At 32.0% G+C, this 24515-nt stretch overlaps 1 pseudogene across 3 annotated transcripts in view; it reads right to left on the bottom strand.

Moving 5' to 3' along the window:
- The window catches only part of LOC118187875 (toll-like receptor Tollo pseudogene), a 501926-nt pseudogene that overhangs the window by 116513 nt on the left and 360898 nt on the right, over positions 1-24515 (bottom strand). The window lies entirely within an intron of this gene.

Genomic DNA, 24515 nt, shown 5'->3' with positions numbered 1-24515 from the left:
GCTGTTTTTACGCATAGTAAAGTATTCGAAACTTAAAAAAAAAATAAATATCGTTAAAAGTAATGGATTAATTTTTGTTGAAATTGTCGTTTTTTAAGATGGCAGGCAAGTGTAAATAATTACATTTACTATGAGTATAAAGTTCTAAAGTAAGGCTATTATTGCTTTCATACAGCAAAAAAGAGAATAAAAACACCGCTATAAAAACATTGTGCCAACGTTTAATTAGATTAAAATATTACTGAAATTGAATAATGAATTAAAAACCATCCTACGAACATTTAAAAGAATTAGAATATTATTAAATTCAAATACTTTAAAATACGTTATATAAAATATAATTAACATTAAAACATATGTGACAATAATTATCTCAGCAATTTTTGAAAATAGTGTATTAATTTTTTTAACAAAAATTGAAGTATATAATTATAAAATAAAAGAAAAATATGTACTTACATATTTTTTGAGTAATTTAACCTTTTGTTTATTGATAAGTACCACAAAAAAAAATTGAAATCATAACTGAATCGGCTCTTTTAACCATCTTCATCTGTTATCAAACATCTCGCACTTCATTGAAGAAGCAATTAGCGAGGTTTCCTCCAAAATTTCCTCCGACGCTACTAACAATTTATAAATAAATCTTTGATTAGGAAAGACAGGTTGGCCAAAATAAAGTTCAAAGGGCATTTTTTTTTTATTCCAATACGAATAATGCTTGGTAATTACCAATAACAACATTCGTCTTCGAAAGGGAGATATCCATTCCATTTGAAATCTGAGGAATTCGAAGAGATGAATAATAAAAATTTAAAATGGCGCGGTAATGCACAAATATTCAGTAACCAATCAAGGAGCTGATTACATCACGCATAGAATTAAAATTTTTTTTAAATAATCATTCATAATAAAATCATTTTTAAAACAAATGCAAAATTAAATTGTATTTTAATATTTAACAGCCATAAATAATGTTTAAAACATTAGATTAAATTTATAGATATTAATAAAACCAATTACATTTTAAGTGAGGTGACGTCATTGATTACATCATCCACAACATAAAATTATATAAAATATTATAAACAACAAGATTTTTATTTCAAATAAAAATGTAAAATTAAATTGATTTTTAATATTTAGAAGCCATAAATAATATTTAAAACAAGGAAGTTATGCATAATAAAACGCATTATTTTTTTTAATAAAATGACAACAAAGTATAGGTTACCATAAATAACTTATCCAGCAATGGGTTTACCATAAGTTGTATTACTCGCCAAAAGGCAAATCGCCAAAAAATCGCCAAAATCCGTGCAACCGTCTACCAAAGCAGCACCGAACTTAATAATAAAAACGTAATAGATTAAGTAATAATAAAAACATTAATTTTATTCAAATTTCGTTTTAAATAATTGCTACAGTTTGTTCATTACAGTGGACAGCATGCATATATAACGTACATGCATACAAATCTCTTTCCAACGATTTACGGTCATTGCATTTGAAATCATTTCCTGCCTTGTTTGCAGTGATCATTACCGTTTTGTAAATGGTAAATCTACAACTGACATGTACCTACAAATCCCTCAAATTACCTTCTTTTCGTCGATTGTGATTGAATTCATTTTGCTACGATTTTGTAACCTGTACCTATTGGATTCAAATGTCAAATGTTCTAGAAATTCCTTGCCAAACATAAACGTTTCCAGTGGTGTTTTGGCTTGATAAGCAGTACACTTGGGTTTCAATTCACTCTTTTTGGTAGATCTTTATCTAACCACTCCACAATTTTCTCAAACTGACATTTAAAATAAAATGTCTAAAATTGCTAATTATGAATAAAAAATGGCAGTATAAGAAAGTGTAAGCAATATTATATAATGTTTACTATGAGAAACTGTACTAACTTGGAAACAGAAGTAGCAACCATTTTCCAAATAACAATGCTTTAGTTAGTGATGCTATAAATAAAATGTCTAAATGTGCTATAAATAAATATTAAAATAAAATGTCTAAAATTACTAATTATGAATAAAAAATGGCAGAAGCAATATTATATAATGTTTACTATGAGAAACTGTACTAATTTGGAAACAGAAGTAGCAGCCATTTTCCAAATACAGTCAAAAGTCGTTAATCCGGACTCGTCGGGACTTCGGCGATTCCGGATTATCGATTTTTCCGGATTATAGATCATCAGTTTAAATCTCGTAAGATGGCATGCAGAAATTCTAAAATTAAAAATATGAAACCGTAATTTATGAAATAAAGCACAATTATGATCTAAAGGGTATCAAAATTTACCAAAAAAAAGCTTAATATTTATTTGTTTACTTTATTAAACATTTCTTTCAATGTAAGTTGTTTAAGTTGCTTCGTTTTATGTGATCATACTTTCTCTTTAATTCTATAAACAGACATAATTTCTTGATCAGTTACAAAGTTCCGCTGTTCAAGTCCCGTTAATTGCTGTGCCGAGAATACCGACTAACTTGTCAATTGAAATTTTTCGTTTTCACTAACCTCTCTGTCACATTCTTCATGCCTTTATCCATTTTTTGGAGCAATTCCACTTTTTGTTTGTTGGACATCGAAACATACTTTCGTTTTGTAGATCCTTTGGAAGTTCCAGCATCGGAAATTCTATATGACATAATCGAAATTTCAAGTTTACTTTTATAAAATTGCTCTTACAGTCTGCAAAAAATAACAAGCGGGATCCAATTCGAAGATTAAGGAACAACGCAATCATTAACATTAATTGAAATAGATAATTAGATAATTTTAGCTTACACGGTCCGTTATACATTAAACGCGCAGGCGAAAACGTATTCTGCACTTGCGCACACGCATATGCGCAGTAGTCAAGGTCTTTAGCGCACGCGTAAAACGCCTGTGCGCATGTGCTAACGCGGCACATGTGCAGAAAGTTTTTAGCTTTGAGGTCCGGATTATAGATCATTCCGGATTATGGGTGTCCAAATTAACGACTTTTGACTGTAACAATGCTTTAGTTAGTGATGCAATAGAGCCATCTATGTTCGACAGTTGAAAGTTCTAATAATATAGAATGAATAAACACAGGAATGGAATCTTCTAAGGCATTTACAGAAGAATAAACAAATTTAAACTTTTGTCTACTAGAGTGGACATGGTGCAACAAAGGGTTAAAGAATGAAAAGTTACAAAAATCAAATGATTGAAAAAATAATTGCATTCTAATTTTAGCATGCAAAATTTATTTTACACTGCTCACCCAAAATATAGAAATCTTTAGGAAAGTATTTAGTTATTAGCCCAAGGGCGTTATCCCAGAAGGGCTATTTATTTCGTTTTAGCATTTTGAATTGATTCACTTTCTGCATTCATTCACTTTTTGAAATGTTGCAACCACCTATTACAGATCTGTATTATATTTAAAGAAATTAACTCGGCGGAAGGCGCACCAAGAAAACTAGAACGGGCGCGTGGGGTATCACATACCCCAATATTTGAAATACAATAAAAAGAGTATTATTTAATTAAGATAAATGAAAATAATAAACTTCATGCCTCTAAGTCAAAAACAGACTTCTGTTTCTCGTTGGTGGATTAGCAGTTGAATGTAATATATTTCAAGCATTTATTACAGCAACATTCAGTGCAGGAAAGAAAATTACCATTGGCCACCTTCTCGTTTTTCTGGCAATTGAATAATTGGCTGACATTTCATCCCCCATATCCACTGCTCCTTTAGCCATATTATTAAAACATATAATTCCTAACGTTTTATTTTCTCCAGTAGTATCATCTATACTATGATCGTTATATAATGTTATAATGTTATAATGATCGTTATATAAAGCATAAGAAGTTTTTCCTTTTTTTAGGAACATCAGGAATTAATGTTTTATCTTTTTCGAAACCAAAACATTGTAGAAAATATTCTTAGTTTCATCTTCAGTTTCCGAAATGCAATCTTCGTCGATTTCAAATATGTCTAATAAATTTCGCATACGTTTCATCTCCAGTTCATAGGGACTCATTCTTTTTACCATAATGCAGTTAGAAATTTTTAAGAATTTAATGTCAAGTACTTTAAAATCACTTGCGAGTAAAAGTATTTACTGTTACACTCTAGAATTAAATTTCTGTACTAAATATTCGGTCAGAAAAACACTTACACGAACCGGCGCGTGGGGTGTGTCATACCCCAGTTCCAACAAAATACCGATAAATCTTTTTCTGAAACACACAGGCAAAGAAAAAGCGGTTCTGAAAGTCAACCACAACTAAAAACTCAGCTACTGAAAAAAGCACAGAATTTCAGTTTCACAAGTTAGGAATATTCCACTTTTATGTAGGGTTGAGGTATGATACACCCCACGCGCCTTCCCGCGGGTTAAATAATGAATAATCTGCATAAATATATGTATATTTCTCGCAATGAGATAAAACAACGGTACCTTGAGCCAAAAAATTTTTAATAACATAATGCTTTATTGAATATGGGTATCTTGAAGTTCTAACTTGGTATTTGGAATTTGGATTGTTATCTATTTCATATTTTGTCAGACATTAAAGAATTTTTACTAAGCGAATAATGGCAACACTTTGCCGAAACAAATACCTTTTTATCTCCAGCGTGCGAGACTGTGTATCGGAAATTCTAAAGATATGCTCATTTTAAAATTATTTCGCGATATTGCTGTTGAACTGAATTTTATAGTTTAAGTGCGAAGAACATGAAATTTAAGAAATAAAGATAACACACAAAACTTTAAAAAAGTCCCTTTGGGAGGAATGTAAAATCTGAATGTTATCAGATTTTTTTTAATTTTACTTTTATTAGTCCAAAGGGGCAATTTTCCCAGAAGGACCATTAATTTCGTTTTGACATTTTGCGTTGATTCATTACACGCATTGTTTCACTTTTCAAATTGTTGCTAGTAAACATTGTTGCCATGTATTAAATTTAAAGAAATTAAATAATGAAGAATCTGCATAAATGTATGCGTGTTTCTCGTATTATGATAAAACAACGGCACATAGAGCCATCCAATTTTGAATAACGTAATCCTCCTTCGGATATGAGCATCTGGAAGCCCAAATTTGGAATTTGGATGTCTTATTATCGATTTCATATTTTGCAAAACTTTAAGGAATTTTTGATTAAGAAACTCAAGGATGTTAAGGCGAGCGATGACAATATTGTACGGAAAATCATTTTTATCTCCAGCGCGCGAGACTGTGCATCGGAAGTTCTAAAGAAATGTTCATTTTAAAATTATTTTGCGATATTATTATTGAATTGAATTTTATGGTTTGTGTTCAAAGAACATGATATTTAATAAATAATGGTAACACAAAAACTATTGAAAAACGGCCCTTTAGACATAATTTCAAATCTGAAATCTTTCACATTTTTGTAAAGTTAAATCAGTATTTAATAACAGTTTCTTGTTGTTCTAAAATGAATATTTAATAAGAGGACATGTGGTTGTGTATAAGTCAGATATTCTGAAAGCAAAAAAAAAAAAAAAAAAAAAAAAAAAAAAAGACATTTTAGTGCTGTTTCTTCTTCGGGAACAGGGCCCACAAGCGGCCGAGCGGTAAAGTCGCTGAACACTGGTAGTTCCGTCCGAGTTTCGAATCCGGCGAACGGGTTGTCTGCATGGGCGTCTTTGTGGTTTTCCCCATGTGTAACGTGTATACGTGTCATTTTCACTTAGAAAGTCCTCCACGAAAACACCCCTCCTCTTAGACAGATAGCCCTCGTGTGCTTTGCCATAATTAAATACACCAAACTATATCTTCGGGAACGAAAAATGTTTAGGAAAAAAAGCATTTTGCGTAATATAAAGTTTTATTTACGGAATTGAAACGCATGTTATCTTCGAAAATCTGAACTAAAATTTTGCAAAAGAGTTCTTTTATATTTTAACTCAATAGAAAGAAGTAAAAAAAGCCCACACACACAAAATAAGTATATTGCGAGTTCCCCACAGAAGGGTTCAACATAATATATACTACTGTAAAAAGAAGGAACTGTTTTGAAGCCAATGGAATTTCTAGACATTGTGCTAAAAGCATAATGGCACTCAGAGGAGAGAGAATTTCCTTAAAACCGAATTTACAACAAAAATACTTCAGCAGGGATGCTTAGCTCAAAAGAATAAAAATGCACTTAGTTTAAAAGGTACTTTTCACGAATAGCACGAAACCGTATCAAAGACTTTCCATTATTAAATGCCTCGGTATATATCTTTAGTCTAATACTTGTTTAAGGTTTCAAACGTTTCACTCTCAAATGCTCAATCCTTTATTCGTGTTACACCTCTTTTGATTCCCTTGTTGAACGACCGATTACGGTTTGGAAAAAAATAAAAACTGAAGATAATTTTCCAAAAACAAATATATACTACAGATAGGGATTTTAAAAAATGTTGCAAGAAAACAGGCAAATAATGGTTACTCAAAGGTAGGATTGGAAAAGTAGAAAGTCAAAATTAAAGAATAAGAAGAAAACTATTGAATAAAAATCTGATATTTACACCACATGACTTCCTTGTACGGAATATTGAACTATACGCATGTTTTCTTGCATTTCATTTAAACTTATTAGATTGAATTAAACCTACTTCGCCGAAACCGCATAAACCACAATAAAATAAATGCATCCTTTAAAATTCACTTTCTTTATCATAGCGAGAGTCTGGCGCTGGGTTCACTTAACAGTATTATATTTCGTTCATATTATAATTCAGGATGCACAAAATTTATATCATTTAAAGAATTATCTAATCGTTGCTACATGTTCTTATCAAATACTATAATAAAGTTAGAACGATGTATAAAATAAATTAAGCAAACAAAACAAAAAAGAAACAGTTCTTCACAGACGATTTAGTATTTCTCATTCAATTAATTCAGTTTTCACTTCGCGACAAGGCAAAAACACATAAAATCTCAAAATATCTGTACTACAAATTACGAAGTAAATCTTAAACGCTTATTTCCTCGAAAAAATTCCAGAAGGATTAAGCATGATTTAAATAATAAAGGAAGGCGTTATCTTTGTTGTTGCGAAGCTAAGTTTCTCTAGATTGGCAACAAATCCGCTATCCTGCTGTTTCAAATGTAAACAAAAGCAATGGCCGCCATCAAAAACGTTATCAGGCTTAGCGGCACTTAAAAAATTTTAAAATTGTTGATAAATCTAAAAATATTGCATACAGATTTACTAAAGAATTAAAATCCTTAACCGGAAGATAAGAATAACATAATTCAATCATTTTTAAAGCATAAAATGTACAATTTACAAACATATAAGAGTAAAGAAACTGAGATCACTGAGACGGGTAACAGAGTGGATATACATATAAATATATTTATATACGTTTGGTGCGGCCGATCGCAACAAAAATTCGAGGTGCACATCTAAATGTTATAGCAGTCCTATATACAAAACTTCAACGTTCTAATGCTACTCGATTTTGAGTTATGCGAGATACGTACGTACGTACGTACATACGTTCGTAACGATGCTACGAAAAATTCCCTTCAGAATTCATTTTAAAGCAGTTTTATAATATTTTTTGAAGAAAAGAGTATTTTATTCTGTCCTTATGTACATATATCACGGAAATACATCGTTAAATTGCATTTGAAAGAGGTCAAAATGGGATATTTTCGTTGAAATATGCTGCCTGAAACTTTTCGCGATTACAATACTTCCTTTTTACTTCGTACAAGGAAGTAATAAATAATACTACTGCATAATTTGGTCAAAATAGGAAGAAAATAATTGATTAAAAATATGCAAAGTTAAAGTATTATTTTAATTATCAAAATCAAATAAAATGAAAAAAAAATCCACAAGAATTGCTTGGAATGAAAAAGAAAGTAGGAGTTTTATACAGTAATAGTCCTTTAGCAGTAGACGTGGTATTCTTCCGAAATAATTACATGTGTTTCATTCTGCAATTAAAATGTATTGTCAAGAATGTTTTATATATGTGCTTCCGTAAAATATTTGAATTTGCCACAAAATCTGTTCAACACTTTTAGAGGGATATTTTAGCTGAATGAATTTGTTGTAATTACTATACTAGCAATTAGCACAAAAGTGCTAAGTTCATCGCCTTATACTGCTTTTCAATTCTTCAAAATGTGATTTTCATTCGGAACATATTTCAATTTAATTATATGCAACAAATACATAATGAAAAAGATTAATAGCCCAAAGGTCGTTAGCCTAGAAGAGCTATTAATTTCGTTTTGGCATTTTGCGTTGAAAACATTAAATGTCGGTTCACATTTCAAAATGTTGCCGCCACCAAATATTACAGCCTGTATTATATTTAAAGAAATTAAATAATGAAGAATCTGCATAAATGTATGTGCGTTTCTCTTATTGTGATAAAACTACGTGCCTAGAGCCATCAAATTTTGAATAACTTAGGTTTCCAATCTATTTCAAATTTTGTAAAACTTAACGAATTTTTTATTAACAAACCCACCCATTTCAAAGCGAGCAATGACAACCTTGTACGAAAAATAAACCTTTTTATCTCCAGCGCGGGAGACTGCGTATTGAAAATTTTGAAGATATGCTCATTTTAAAATTATTTTCCGATATTGCTGTTGAACTGAATTTTCTGGTTTAAGTGTGAAGAACATGGCATTTATGGTAAACCACAAAACCTTAAAGAAACCGACCCTTGGGCGAAATGTAAAATCAGAAAGCTTTCATTTTTTATGAGATTTTACTCGAAGCAAAATAATTTGCAAATTTAATTAAAAATTTAGTTTAACATTTAAATATACACCTAAACCTGAAACCAATATTACAAGTACCATATATATTGCTCTTGTAATTAGTATATGACATTCCTATCACAAAAGTCAATTAACCCTTTTTCCGAAATTATATTCTAAACAGCAGCTTTGATAACATTAACTAAAATTATAAGTAAAACTCTAACAAAGCAAATACTTACCTGAATCTGTGTTTCAGATACGAGGCTTCCTAGATACAGAATAAATTTAGTCTCTTAAATGCAATCTGAAATTTAGTTTGAATTTTATTTTATGCACTTCTACAATTAAGCTTTCCAGTGGATTCAAATGTCTTCAGCATATGTCACGCGTTTTTATAGTGGATAAATACATTGAAACATCAATGTAAGAAAGAAGTAGAGCTACTTTTACTTTAAGGCGATATCATTCAAATGATTCCATATTAACGGCATTTTATTGAAATGTATCATGCATGAAGTTGTAAAGGCTCATTCGTTCCAAGTAACTTCGGTCAGATAATAAGAAAGTGTAAATAATGGCTTCGGCTGCAGAATGTCAGTGCGATCGACTAGGTAAGAGGAAGTGGAATTGATTTCTAGTCGAAACAAGCCCTACGTAATCACGAAAGCCACGATAAAATCATGTAACAATTGTGACAACTTTTCACTACCGTCACTCATGGTAATATATAAATATATCCTTATAAAGTTTTTTAATTGCAGCATAATCCTCGGAAGTTAAAAATGTATGTATATATATAGATACATTCCCTGACAACTGCTTAGGTGAAGCTAGATTTTGTGGAGTAACAGATAGTGGATATAATCCTGGGAAATGATATGTGCCAAACAAACATTATGGAGGCAGAAAACGTTATGAATCCGAAATGACAGATATCGCTTACCCAGTTAAATATAAGGATAACGAGAGTAAAGCGAAGGTCTGTAGAGTCTCATGGAATAATCACAAAAAATGGAACCTACCATATAAATATTTTTACATCGTGAACAATTAATAATTAGTATGGTTCCTTCAATACACGTTTTTCAATAGCTTGTCATACTATATACGAAACTATTCAAAAGAGATGTTAAGCTGTTTTCCGATCTTCCTTGGAAAGTATTTTGACGTTTTCACCCATTTTGTGTGACGATCTTTTCAGTGGCTTTCTTCTACGTACAGCGTCATATAAAAACATTCCATGAAATTGAAAGCCGGAGAATTTCAAGCCAGATAGTCGACTGATATATCAGGATACACATTCAGCGATCAATTTCCTGAACTTTTTTACCTTGGTAATGTGAAATATCTGTGAAGATTCTTATTCAGAGCATATCAGTGAAATATTTCTGATTCAGATGGCAAAAGCATACAAGGTGTCTTTTCAGGGTGTTTCTTAAATTCAAAACTTAACCATTGGGCTAACATTCTTGGGTAACATAGTATATTTTAAATATTTTATTAGAAAAACTCATACTGACAAATTCCATAAATAATCAGATTTCAAGCATTCTCCCTTCTTCGTTCTGTCTTCTGTGTTCCTCCCTCAAAAATTAAGATGCAGATTAAAAAAGAAATCCCCACACTTCGAACGCCTCTTCCGATCATTCGAAGAATCGGTATGTGAAAAAGCAAACTGACTCCCCTTAGAGGAAATAATTCACGGGCGTACCAAGTTAGTTAATATAATGTAATATACGTGTGTGTTCCAACCCTCCTGGCCGATAACAATCTCCTTCATGGTTAACTCAGCATACCCAACACAGACACGCAAAAATACAACTAAAAGATTAAAACATAAGCTTAAAACGCAGATTAAAAAAATACGGTTTAAAACACCAAACCAAAATCTCCAGTATTGTTCTAATGCCATTCATAAAGCTCATCAAATCCACCACAAATTGAAACGTCTATCTGAAGATATAAGGGCATGGTTAGGTATAAGTGCAAAGTAATCATAAGTGAGTGGGTGGTGACGTTCAGGCATATGCACCCATCGGACTTCCATGTGCTTAATGAGAGATATCTGTTTGTCAGAGACAGAATGGACAGCAGACCTTTGGAAGAAAGGTGCAGCGGAAACCCCCCTGGTGTGGTTTCCGGACATAAGAAACTGATTATTTTATTTCCAGATTTTTAACAAAACGAGGAGAGAGTTTATGTAAAAAGCTTTTGATGCTGTAAACGAGTGAAAGGAGACGCATTTTAGCTTTGTCGCCGCGTCAGCGGCCTTTGTAGGAATTATGGCTGTAATGATTCAATTATTTTTATATTTAATCAAGAATTTCTTATTAAGTTTTCAAAATATATATTTTAAAAGACAACCTGTATTTTCTTTCACCCAGCACGGGTGTTCTGACGTTACAGGGTATTGACTTCATACACTATATATTCGGATTACCAATAGACTTTCAGGACACCTTAACGTCTTCAGGTAGCGCAATGATGATTCAGACGAGCCTCATATCTTCTGATGGCGCATTATGATGGTAATTAACTTTGATAATGATTCGTCTTAATTAAGTGGTACTGCAAAGTTCTTGGCCACTATCAGCTAAGCAATCCATAATTTTCGCAATTTGTTTCTTGTATGCTTGTGTTTCATTGTTAAATCTTAACTCTTAAATCTTAGGTAAATGGTCTGGCTCTAAAGAAGGCTTATTTAGGTGTAATGAATTTGTTTGTGGGCATCAAAATATATAGCGTTTTGATTCTTCTCTTTGTCCACATACATAGGAATTTATAGATGAAGTGGTCGTTGCATAGGAACATGTGGGAAAGGGGCTGTGTCCAGTGGTAAACTATGTGAATTGTTTGAGAGTAGATTGCTTGAAGAAAAACCCGTTTCTTGTTAAGAGGTTGTAAGCTTTTCTTGCTGTTTCGGTGGTATCCCACAATTGCTGCCATACATGTTTAATAGCAATTCGTAATTTTGATTTTAGGCCAGGAAATATAAATTTTTGTAGCAGATAAACCTTGGGCTGCTTCTTTGGCTAACTGATCAGCCTCTTTATTGCCTTTGTGTCCAGTATGAACTTTTACCCATATTACGTAAATATTAACCTTTAGATTTCGAGAATTTATCTAAAATTTCTTGAATAACTTATCTTTTATCTTTGTGTTAAAATGCCTTCCGATATTGAAAAATCTACTTTCTGCATTTTTAATTCAGACATAACTAGATATTTATCGTTTGTACTAGCGATGGCATAGGTTGCAGATAAGCAGTCAGAATAAATGCATTTATTTGGGAAACGTTTGGTTCTGTTGTTTGAAGAATTGCATAGATTTCTGATAGAAAAGCACTGCTATCTTTGCCAAGTAGGTATTCAAAATCATCCGATTCTAGATCATTGTAATATATTTTAATTGCGCATTCTTTCCCATTGTTCATGCCAGATTTACCAGTGCATATTTTTGAGAAAACGTTTAGCAGTTTATCACATTTTATGTGTAATGTAATATTATTTTTACTAGCTTATATAAGGATGTGCTGGGAAAGAATAAGATTGGTAGTTTTATTACTTCATTATTGAATTTAAAATTTTTCAGTTAGAAAATTCATGTTTTTGTGGATTATTAACATTCAGTTATTGAATAATGCAATATAATTTGTTGTTTGGTACACTGCAGCTTTAGACGATGTTCGATATATATCAGAAAAGTTTAGGAAGAAAGGTCTTTGTATAGATTGTAGGAGTTTTTGCTTTCTTATTGTCATCGTGTGAGTGCAAACTGCTGTACTATATAATACTATTTTTTCTATATTAGACTGGCTATTACTGAAGATAGAAATACCGCTGAAACGCTATATTAGTAGTTCCCAACCTTTGGCCTCTCGCGAGCACATTTCCAAAACATCAACGTTTTTGTTACACATATTTCCAATCTTATGTGATACACCTGAAATATTAATTTCGGGAAGTGGGTTTGAGATGAATGATAATATTGGTTGAACTTCATGGAAATCAGAGAAGCGGAGTTCAAAATGTTTTTTCAGTGCATTTAGGTTTCTCTGTTTCAATTGCCTTGTGGTGATTAATATGGCTTGATAAATTCTGTAAATGGTTGAAATTTGTTTCTTTCATCTGATTTATCCACAAATTCAACTTTATCTTAAAAGCAGTTACAGTCCCAGTCAATCAAGAAAGGGTTTTTCCTTTTCCTTGGAGATCTTCGTTCAGTTTTTGTTTTCAGTTTACCTGTTATATACGTGAGAAAATACAGATCGGATAACCAATTATTATCGTTCAGTTCTTTATAACTTTCGTTTCCGTATTCCAAAAACTACTTTATTAGCTAAAGAAGTTCTATAAATCGTTGAAGTACTTTTCCCCTGCTGAGCCATCTAACATCGGAATGAAGCAATAAGATTCCATATTAGCTATCACGGTCATCAGTCAGCAATCAATTACTTTATAACATCTTGCAAGATATCTCTTATGACTATGAATGCTTACCATATTTTAACAATTAAGAAATATAAATGAATGGTTATTTTTAAAGTATGTTTTGTTCATAGTACCTAATCGGGCTGGCAAACACATACAAAACGATCGACCTGCACAAGTTTGGGCACCGCTGCGCTACATGTAGCACTAAATACGGCATTTGGATTAATCATTGACATTGGAGGTATGCCGCGCTAACATCTGGATCATATCTCTGACCGGAACAGTTTCGTACAACTGTAAGGATCCTAAGTTTTACTAACGTTTATTTTGTTTTAAATCTTTACTATCACTTCTTATTTTCTACTTCCGGTCAGAATTAAAAGCTTTAACTTATTTATGCAAATTTGTCTTGCGAACGCCAAGTACTTAAGTTGTGGCTTTTTGCCAAGCAAAAGAGGAGGAAGGAGTGATTAGAAGCAGGCCGCTTGCCATAGCAGTTTTACTCCGTTGCTGGTTGCCTTCAAGGCCAGAGGTTTAACCCTCTTGATAATTTTAAACGTATTGTAGTGTTAGCAGTTCTCTGTACTACATACGGCTTTTTGTTAATATACTGCCAATCTTCAAGTAGGCACTTGTTTATTAATCCAAAGTTAGTTTAGTTAGAGTTTAGTTAATATTGTTATATTCTTACGTTCAGACCACAAGTGGTTGGTCTCTGTATTCCGAAGTCCGGAAATCATTGTAAAGAGAGAAAAATAAAGGGTTTCGTATACCCTTCTTGTGTGTATTGTCTACTTCCCACATTTATTGAACATAGCTTTAGTAAGCTCCCTGTTCCGAGTCAGGTCATTTAATGTTCCCAAAGCAAGTAAGGAGGAACATAGAACCTGATACAACATGTTAAAAGATGCTGTGAGTTTGATGGAATTTTTGGAATTCTGGTACCATCGGAAGACGTGAAAACCATGTGTCATTGTTTCAAATTAATCCGTAATAGATCATCACATTAAGCTTGTAATATTCAATCCTAGAATTTACAGCTAAAAGTATGGAACCTTAAGAACTGGTAAGCGAATAATCGCTTTAGATTAGTAGACAGAGAATAGAAACTTTGAAAGGGTTAAATACCCTTTATTCTCAAAACAAGTGTTGACTCCTTCTCGTAGTTTACAGCAAAGTCTCCACTTGGGCTTGAACTCAGGAATACTAAGAAATAAAACTTAACTAAAAAGGTATAGTCGAAGCTATCAAAATTCTACACGAATTGGCCCCTTAAAGCTAACTAAACGGCGACTATCAAGGGCCTAAAGTACGGCCGAGCGTGAAAATAGCTTTAGAGAGAGAGTAGTCTAAAAGGCGAATACGCGCTATTCAGAATCTCTGGCTGTCGAGCGAAGTCAGTAGAACTTCACCATTAAATACTTTTTCCTCCTTCATTTTCATTTAATTGCGATCCTGCAAACACGGTATGGCAGGAAATTTTAGGCTGAAATTTAGGAAGTAAGCTTTAACTAAAATTTAACTCTTAAAAGCTTAGGATAAATCTTAAAAGCTTTTGCAATCAAGATAATTAATCATCAATTTAACATACTGCAAGAAATGATCGTGTGTAGAGAATTTAAAATTCTCTGTAAAGTAAACGAATATTATTGTGTTACAATTTTATCTTTTGTGTTAAAATGCCTTCCGATATTCAAAACCTACTTTCTGCATTTTAAGTTCACATATAACTAGACATTCAGTGAGTAACTTTTAAGCACTTCAGAAATATATTAGGTAAACTAATAAGTAAGTTAATAAAATAAAAAATAAGAAACCCGAAATTTAATTAATTTGCTGTGTAATTTCGAAAGATTACTTTAAACAGCGCCCAAATCCTTCCCTTAATAATTTTCACACTTTTAAAGTTTGCTTCTGAGGAGTAGTTTTTTTAAAACAGCTTCATCGGCAACAAATTAATTTACCATTTATTACTTCGTTCATTTTTTCCGACTAATTTCCGACTAATGTAATAAGAACTTCCTTCAGAAGCATTAATCAGCCTTTAATAAAATTGTGTTGCGTAATTTATCACATTCATTTAATTTTTTGAATAAATTAATTATGCATTCGATATAAATATTTATGAAGCTTTTTCTGAATTTTCTCATGAAGCTTGATTAATTTTTTTAGTAATAATCACTGACTGAAGTTAAAAAAAAGAACTGTTTAATATGATAATGAAATATTTTGGAAAATATTTTTATTACCAGAAAATATTACTGCAATACATTTTGTACAATAATCAGTCTAGTTTAAAACCAGGTATTTTTGAGAAAATGGGACTTGCAAATATTTTTGCATATAATTAATATAAATGTGAAAAAATATATACGAAATCTCGTTATCGTTAGTAGCAAGTACTACAGTATCATTTGCTTCTAAAATTTCCATAATTGAATTATAGAAATAATTACATGATATTAATTAGTGAACCTGACTGTCGTACTGTTAAGCCCATTTTTGAATTCAAGGCATAGTTATTTGTAAATGTATAGTGTCTGTGCGGCAGGGAGCATTCTAAATATGTAGCGAGCCGAGTGTCCTCTCGAGAAGATGATGACAGGGAAAATGAGGTGGGAGACTCTCGGAATCGGTCACGCAGATTGCTTTTCTTCTAAACTGGGGCGGAAATGAGCAAACTGGTACACTCACCCATATGGTGCCCAAGGATTTAGCAACGACAGGAGCAATCGTGGCTCCTTGTCTCGATGCATTTCGTGAGCTTGTTCTGATATTAGACAAGTGAGCTTAGTCACACGAACAATACGACATTATATGATAATCAAATTTGCATATGCGCTCTTGACATTATAAATCATGCGTCTAAAGAGAAAGAATCGTTTAGAGTTTTAGAATAAACAAACATTGCAATTTTGAAGTAATATCATTGTAGTGAATAGTGTAGTGTAGTGTAGTCAACAGTGTAGTATAGTAATTATATTGTGGTGCATAGCGTAGGGAACTAATAAAAGCATCTCCAAATAGTCGAAATAACTTAAAACAATTTCCTGGCTTTATGTTAGGAAGTATTGACAGTAAAATCATCACGAACACAAATCAGTAACAGATAAATAACAAACAATTTCTGCAACAGATCGAAGTTCCTGCTGTAATATGTTAGTGGAGGGAAATTAGAAGAACTAAATGTAATCAATTCCGGAAATTTCCAACACAAAGAGAAGCTCTTTCAACTGCAATTCTACCCTAGAAATTATGCATAGCTGGATATAACAAATTGGTAGCTTTACACACCTTTGATCACTTTAATCAATGCACATCGTTGCATTCAAAAGTGAAAAGGTCACAGAGAGGGAGCAATTAAACAATAGGCAAATGACGTTTGGTCGATGAAACCCTACTCCATCTTTCTGACTACAATTCCGCGAATCCATATTTGGTTCCAGTCTACAGAAAGCTCATCATCACCGATAATTAATTGTATACCAAACGGGAAATTTACCCAAAATGGCTGTTAATTTCGTTGCGATTTTTGTGTCGGTTAAATATAAATGTCAATTCACCTTTCAAATTGTTGCCACCAAATATTAGAGCCCTGCATTATATTTTAAAAATTAAATAATGAAGAATCTGCATGAAAGTATGTATGTTTCTCGGACTGTGAAAAAACAAGTTACCTAGAGACATCAAATTTTGAATAACGTAGTCCTCCATTCGAATACGAGCACATGGAAGCCAGAATTTGGAATCTGGAATTTTTTTTTTTAATCTATTTCATATTTTGTCAAACATTAAAAAAATTTCGATTAACAAACTCTTCAACGATTTCATAAAGATCAATGGCGACACTGTGCGGGGGAACAAAACATTTTTATCTCGAGCGCGGGAGACTGTGTATCGGTAATTCTAAAGATATACTCTTTTTAAATTATTTTGTGATATTGCTCTTGAATTGAATTTTATGGTCTCAGATCGAAGAACATGATATTTAATAAGCAAAGGAAACATACTATAAGGTATTTCTCCAGCCTTCTTAGCATGTCTCCGTAGTGTAGTAGTCAGCACACTCGACGCAGATTCGAGGGGTCCGTGGTTCGAGTCCCGGAGAGGACACTGCTCATTTTTCAATGTTTCTGCTTTCAAATAACCTAATGACTCTGCAGTGGCGCTCGAACTAAAAGGGTGGTGGTTGATGATTCTCTACCACCAGTATTTGACGATTGAGTTCCCTAATCCCCAGTCACCCTTTAAAAGGGAGGAGTATATAATGTATTTCTCACGCCTTCGTAGCATGCCTTTGTAGTGTAGTGGTCACCACACTCGACGCGTATTCGAGAAGTCCATGGTTCGAACCTTTAAAAAAAAAAAAAAAAAGACTCTTTGGGTGTAATATAAATTCTCAAAGCTTTCAGATTTTTATTTTATTTTAAAATAAAATTAAAATAAATTTATTCCAAATTAAAATTGTTTTAAAAATTATTATATGTTACACAGTGTAGAAATTCTTTGGTAATGAACTGCAATTAAAGATAGCATAGTAAAATTTCTGTAATTTTTCATTAGTAAAAATCAAATGAAATTCTCCATGTTTCTCAAATACATCTAAGAAAGGATTTTCAAAAATTTTAGAAAAAAAAAAAAAAAAAAAAAAAAAACAGATAAAATATAATATCATTAATATCCTTTTTAATACCTACGAGTCCTTTCCAAATGCAAGTGTAAGTCCTGTACCAAAGAAAGTAATTTGCAAAAAGCTAAAGAAAAATACATTTTATTCGTAATATATATTTTTGAGACTCAAAAGAAAAAGAATATCCCCCTGCCAAATTAAAAATGTCCTATTTACCTTCTTTATTCAATAATCAGAAATGAAGTTTAATAAATTTCCCTCGCTTTTAGTAAGGTAAAATAGAGAAGGAAACGGTTTTCTTAATTAATCTTTAATTCTCTATCTCAAGCAGAAAATACGGTTTTATTTAATATTTACCGCAATAAATAATAGTATTCAAATTTAAAAATTACAAAAGAAATTCGTAGCATTATAGTGTAATGTAAATTTATATTCAATTCCATTATTTTCTTCATTAAAATCTTAAAACCGAGCATTAAAGAGAAGGATACGTTGAAGACGCAGTTAATGGAAGAAATGGGCAGATAAATTGCCTGGGAAAAGAGGAAAACGTGTTCAATTACTGTCTAATGTAATAACTTACTTTCCGTTAAGGGAATGGAAATAGGCTTTTATAGGGCTGCAATTTATTTCATAAACGTGTAAAGCAAGTTCCAATTAAAAAAAAAAAATATTTTAATCTTCCCTAAAAATTTCCTTACTTGAGTCTCTATACAGAAAATAAAAACTGAAGCAAACCCAATTTTAATTCAGAAAGTTTCAGAGATTTATGCTAAATGTGGTTCTACTGGGTAACTCGCTTATTTCTTTTAAATGGCGATGTTACAGTAGAGAAATTAATGCAGGCAATTAATGTTTCAAAATTCTGAAGCATTTAAATGAATATCAATAATAGAAATTTAAACTGATTTTAAAAAGCGAAGACTCGTGTTTTCAGTTACAGTTGTTTCAGTAATCACGTGGCTTAAAATTAGAAATAAAAACGAGAATAAAGTTTGAATAAATTTACGTTTGCACTATCAAAATATAAATCTCAGTACCTGTCTAAAACTGCGCGGCGCAGAACAAAAACTAATATTATTCGTGGCTTAATATTAGAAATAAAAAGATAGTAAATTTAGAATAAATTTACCTTTGCATTATCAAAAAAATACATCTCAGTACTTGTTTAAAACTGTATAATGCAGAATAAAAATTAATATTATTCACATAAAACAGAAAATGTGCTCTTTCAGAATGCAAAGAGTAAAGACAGAAGAGTAACACGCAAAAGTTAAACATAAAATTAGGCATAGCAAAAATCTTCTGTTTGGAATATATTTTTATCAACACTATGGATTTTGAGGACAACAGGTGCAGGTCCGTTATCTTCAGGAGAAAGTAAATTTTTCCAAGATCCTCTCTAAGCCGCAATTAGTACGCAGAATTTGCGTGCTATGTTCCAGCTGTCTTGATATTGCTTCATATACGACATTTATTGAAGGTGAAGGTGAAGGACGCTGAAGGTGTTTGTGCTCGGCGGTGCAGAAAGCTGAGATGGTGAAAGGGCTGTGACCAAAGTCATGTGTGCGCTGATATGACAGGACATTTTTCAAAGAGACTTGTATTTATAACAAAGACAATAAACAATAAAACGAACAGGCACGCAGCGCCATCTGCTGACAAAATAGTAACGAAACTTGAAAAATTAAGAAAGAACACTTTAAAAGCCCTAGGAGGAACATGATTGCAATTGGGGTTATTAACTAAACATGCTAAATCTTTGTGAATGTGAAAAGCGTAAGAAAATCCAATCCACCGATAAAGAAGTTTTTTTGGATAATTTTTGCAGACCCAAACACAAAACTGTGATCAGATTTCCATGTTCGATTAGCTGTTGAAGATCTGTTTATTTCTCCTTTTCGGACATAAGATTCATGTTCCTTGATGCGAAAATAAAATGCACTTTTGGTTTGGTTGATATATCTGAAACCACATTAGCAAGATATGCTATAAATTCCGAAATAATTAAAGGCAGAAACGAAATCTTCGAAAATCGAAAGAAGAATCGAATAGTGGATTTTGTTAGGTGATAAAATGACTTCAAAATTGAACTTCTGGAGAATACAGCTCGTACAATTTTGTAACTGACAGAAGACTGAAATTGAAGAACAATAAGTACTATATTAATGTTACTTCTAATAGTGGAATGCCTTATTTCATGACAAGAGGAATGTTTTTAAACGCTATATCAATAGACATGGGAGAAAATCCTCATTTAATGGCAACTGATTTCAAATAATTGAGTTCATTAGCAAAAAGAGATTATGAGGAGGATAATTAATTGAGCTTTGAGAACTTCAACCTTAAGAATGAAAAATAGCCTCCAGTGGCATTATTCATTATGGGATTTTTCCATTATTAATGCCGGAAGTGGTGGTCACATTATTATGGAGGTATCAAATTGGTGGGCCACCGTTGCCGCCTCCTACGAACGGACAGACAGTTTATGTCCATGTCCTCTGCAGGATTCGAAGTGGGCCATTGGTGCAGCAGGTCAAAGTCACTAACCACTCCCATCTTGGTAGCAATTACATAAGAGTAAAAAGAACGTATCTTTATCAATTTTCTGTACACTATGGTAAGAAGTGCTAATATCAGTTTCATTGTAAATTATAAGAATGAATCAAGGAACGGAAGGATATTACCGCATTAAGTTTCAAAAGTGAACTCGATAGCTGGATCAATCAAATTTATCATAGATAAAATTTGGGATAAATCTAATTTATTACCATCAAAAAGCGCTAAAGTGTGGGCTACGTAGTGCCGAATTAAGCGACTTAGACGAAATAACACTTCCTCAAATGATTTGGCCTCAAATTAGCGCACGTATTTGTCAGCAGGTACAGTACTGCGGTGTTTACCCACAGATAATCTTTCTTAATTTCACTTAAGCGACAATCTTTGTTTTTGAAAACAAAGAAGGTTTGACTCAAAGAGACTTTAATGAATGATATTAGCTCCAGTTTCAGTATGTGGAAAAATGGAAGTTTCAAAGACTAGCTTCAAAGCACTTCAGTGCTTCTTCGTCTGCAATATTAGATAACATTTAATGTAACATCAAAAGAAACCATAATTGTGGCTAAGTGAGGAATAGCTTTAAGTTTATGAATGATTTCATAAGAATATTCAATAGCGTAAATACTGTTATGTAGTAAAGGAGAAAAATCTAGGAACTACATATTTCGCCGAAGTAGATAATGCTGTCGCTAAGTTAGAAAATGTAAGTCGATGAAGTCAGTATTAGAATGACTTCACGTTATGAGTAATTAAGTGGTGGTTTATATCTTTCTATGTTTCTGAAATTTTATAGAGTTTGAAAGTTTTTCATAAGAAGCAATGATTTGATGAGCTGAAGGTTCAGATTATCTTTGAGAAGTTGAAGATATCATCGAATACTTTCATCTGATTCTCCGAAAGATAAAAATTATAGATATTAATAATGGGAATAACAGAAGGGGCAGAGCTAGACGACTGGATTATGAGATTTTGGAACTTAAAAACAAGGCCGTTTTTACTGCGTTGACAAACAACTTCTGCTCTAAACCAAGATTTATGATCCGAAGAGGAAAACTTTAAAGTAGAAATGGTAATTTTCAAATTAATTTAATATAATTCATATTTAGTTTTAGACTAATTACTGCGCGTGTTTCCTATAATGGGAGGAATAAGTGGCAAGTTGAATTTAAGTATAACTTTCGAAACTTGAACAGAAGATTTGAGATTGCATTTGACTTCAGAATAAATTTGGGAAAGATATTCTGATGTTTGCATTTGAGTAAAAAATGGCGATGGTTCATGAATTTTATACGCTTAAAACGTAACCTGCAAAATCGTTTCTGGTCTGTTGACATACTAAACAGAAAAGAGAATAAGCACGAAAAGATGATCACTAAATGTATAAAATAGCACAAAACAGTGAAAATACGGAACGAAAATAGGAAAAGTTTTATAACGAGAATTTTAAAGAATGCAATACAAAACGAAACACGATTGATGCACCAAAGAATTAACGAACAAATACACAAAAGAAAATACGACAAAGTGAACGAAGATTAGAGAAGTAAGAGGATCTCGTGAAAGATCCTGAAAGTAAGAAGATTCTGAAAATGAAATAATCCAGCAACTACCAAGAATGGCGGTGCGAAAAAACAAAATGGCTCGAGTGGGAAAACAAGAAAAATAGAAGAATGTTCTCGAAAATACCACTTTGTAGGAAAAATTAAGAGAAGAGAGAAACATGTCTAACCACATGATTAACACTACTGTTTACTGCAACCACTTTCCGTGTTTGTTTGCCTCCCCATATAAATCATATCACACACTAAGCAAAATATGACTTATTTTTACTTTAATTACTCAATATCAAAGTTTACTCCTCAGAATCCTAAAGGAACTACATTATTTAAAATAATTTGCCACTGACTGAGGATTTTCTCATGTGGTTATCGATAATCCCTTTAAAAAATGTATCTTGCCATGAAATATGACATCCCTCTGTTAGAAATAATAGATGTTGTTCCATTTCATTTTTCCATTAGTTACAATATTGCACGGAATACATTCTCCAGAAGTTCATTTTTCAAATCATTCACTCACCTATCAATAAAATCCACTGTTAGATTCTAAGTGTTCTATTCCATTTTTAATTTTAATCCTTTCAGAATTTATAGCAGGTCCTGATAACGTTGTTTGACATATATTAGTCAAACTGAAACAGTGTTAAAATTTCGCATCAAGGAATATGGATCTTATGTCCCAAAAGAAGAAATAAAGAATCTTCGATAGTTAATCATTGATGGAAATTTAACCTCAAGTTTGAATTTGGTTCTGCAAAAATTGTCCAGAAAGAATCTTTAGTCAGTAAATTGGATTTCCTTGAAGCTTTTCCTACGAATAAAGATTTATATTGCGTACTTAATGAATTTAATTCCAATCCAGTTCTTCGTGACTCTTTAAAGACACCATTAATGTTAATTTTCCCGTGGCCAGATGGCGCTACATCCGTGTTCGTTTTACTGTTTGACTTTTAATACAAATGCAGCTTTTTTCTTTGAAGAACATCTTTTCACCTGATGATGAGGGACCTGCATTTGATGCCTTCAAAAAAATTAAACAAACGCCAAACAGAAGTGTTTTTTTTTTTTTTTTTACTTTGTTTAATTTTGTCCAAAGAACAGTTATAACTAATATCAAGGAGTATTATAATCTTAAAAACTATTCATTTTTCTTAGTGTATGTAACGAACTTTCATCTACCGTTTAACTCTTACAAGTTCACTATTTTTTTTTTTTTTTTTTTTTTTCCCAAGCGAAATCGATTTTCATTTGAGATAACTGATAAAAGCCAGATAAGTAATGTTTTCCTTTTTGATATAAATATTTATCAATATTAAATTCTGCACAGTGTTGTTCAATACTGTTTCTGATACATATATTGTTCAATGGTTTTTTGAATGGTATTTTAAAAACATGGAAATAAATTACATAATACAAAATTGACCGTGTAAGTAGGATTGAAAATGTTGATTTTATTACACATCCCCACTCTCTAACCGAATTCTTCGGTGAGCTTAGAATTTTTATTCTTACAGGTTAGTAAATTGTTTATTTTTCACTTTAAAGGCGATTGAATTATATTGTTCTTATCTTCCGGTTAATGTTTTTTTGCCTTTATTTGATCTGCATGTAATAGTTGTAGATATTATTAACAATTAAAAATTTAAGTGGCGCTGGCCTTAGCGATGTCTACACATTTTACAATTGAAACGCCTAGTTAAATTGTGAATTAAGTCAGTTGGTGCACCAACTTTGTTGTATTTTTGCCAAGTGGGACAAAAAGTTAACTTCCAGTTTTGTGCACCGAAAATGTTGCGTTTCTGCCCGTTAACGGAACTGCTTGTTTTTACGAACATACTCTAATTGTTTTGTAAAAAATGTTTTTTAAACTGCTTTTAACTGTGTTTGATATTTTAATGTTTTCTGTATTTCACAAATTTTAATTAGTAGTTTTTGAGTTTTTACGTGTTTTTCCTTGCCGCGAAATGAGAACTTAATTGATTAAATAAAAGCATATTTCTGACGAAACTCGAGGAAATAAGAATAAATGAAGGACAGCAAAATGTGTGTCCAGTTTAATAGGCCGTACTATGATATAGTGTCCACATCAGACATTTTTTTTTCAACTTCACTACATAATGTGGTATACATAAACTGAGTTCATCTTTTTCTCTTTTGGAAATAGCTGTTAAAATACTACTAAAATAATTAGTTGAAGACCAGCTAACTTGAAAACACGTATTTTATATTTTAGTTCACTTACTGCATTAGAAGAATTAGCCTGCCAATACTATCTTAATGAGTTTTTTCATTAAAATTTAAATTTTACTTTAATTTCACATTTAACATTTTACAGAAAATATTCCGAGTGTTTCTCATAAACGTAAGAAAATCAGTTGAAATTGTTTAAGTATTATCATTCGACATCCTAAATACTATATTCACTTATACTTCACTTCTTAGCTCGTGCACTTAATTATCATAAACTGGTCAAACTAATGAGGATCAGTACGGAAATATGTTATTGGGAAATTTCTTTTTCTCACGTAGATAGATCATACTTTGAATACATTCATCGAAACTATAAATAGAAAATAAATAGTTGTG

The sequence above is a fragment of the Stegodyphus dumicola genome, chromosome 4, assembly GCF_044657685.1.
Source record: "Stegodyphus dumicola isolate Sdum_Otavi_A_Nest chromosome 4, ASM4465768v1".
NCBI classification, from domain to species: Eukaryota; Metazoa; Arthropoda; class Arachnida; order Araneae; family Eresidae; genus Stegodyphus; species Stegodyphus dumicola.
Note: the sequence above shows the minus strand (reverse complement) of the source record. Positions and strands in the feature narration are given on the sequence as shown.